Source organism: Penaeus monodon, chromosome 25, assembly GCF_015228065.2.
Source record: "Penaeus monodon isolate SGIC_2016 chromosome 25, NSTDA_Pmon_1, whole genome shotgun sequence".
In the NCBI taxonomy this organism is placed as follows: Eukaryota; Metazoa; Arthropoda; class Malacostraca; order Decapoda; family Penaeidae; genus Penaeus; species Penaeus monodon.
Window position 1 is genome coordinate 38253227 of NC_051410.1, and position 616 is coordinate 38253842.

Sequence of the window (616 nt, forward strand, 5' to 3'; positions counted from 1 at the left end):
AAGTCACACTTAAAGAGTCACATTTTGGTGAAAGTCGATGAGTAAATATACTAGTATCATTCGCTTCGCTCGAAATAGTAATACATCTACAAGGTGCGTCAAGTTACGCCCCCTAGACTCTATTTGCCCCCTCAAGCTCTGCCTTATCACAACTACTTTTTATCACAACTACTGGATAACCCCCCCCCCAATGAAAGGCTGAAATGACGCCCCTGACATCAACCAATATTTGACGATTATTTAACAATATTTCTATAAACTCTATGGAGCTGCTTTTAACTGAGACCTTAAAACACACTGGAACATATCTCGTCATCTTCTAACAGAGTTTTAGCGACAAAATCTAAGATTCACCTTGTTATTCCTTGTATGATTTAGACATTTTTGACATTTTTTTAAACATTGTACGCAAAAATAAGGTACCTGATGCAGTAACACGATTCTGTTAGATATTTTAAAAGATGTATGAAATATTTTAGGTCCCAGTGCGTGGTCATTTCAGGTAATTTTTTAAAACCAAATATACTAGTTTTTTTTGTTTTTTGTTTTTACTAAATATGCCAAAGCAGAATTAAGATGCCTGCGACGATATACAAGTTACATTAGTTTTTATTTT

The 616-nt window shown here is 34.4% G+C and overlaps 1 protein-coding gene across 1 annotated transcript in view; it reads right to left on the reverse strand.

Annotated features, from left to right (window-relative positions):
- Window positions 1-616, reverse strand: part of LOC119589226 — a gene marked incomplete at its 5' end in the record, with an annotated part of 73080 nt that overhangs the window by 1878 nt on the left and 70586 nt on the right.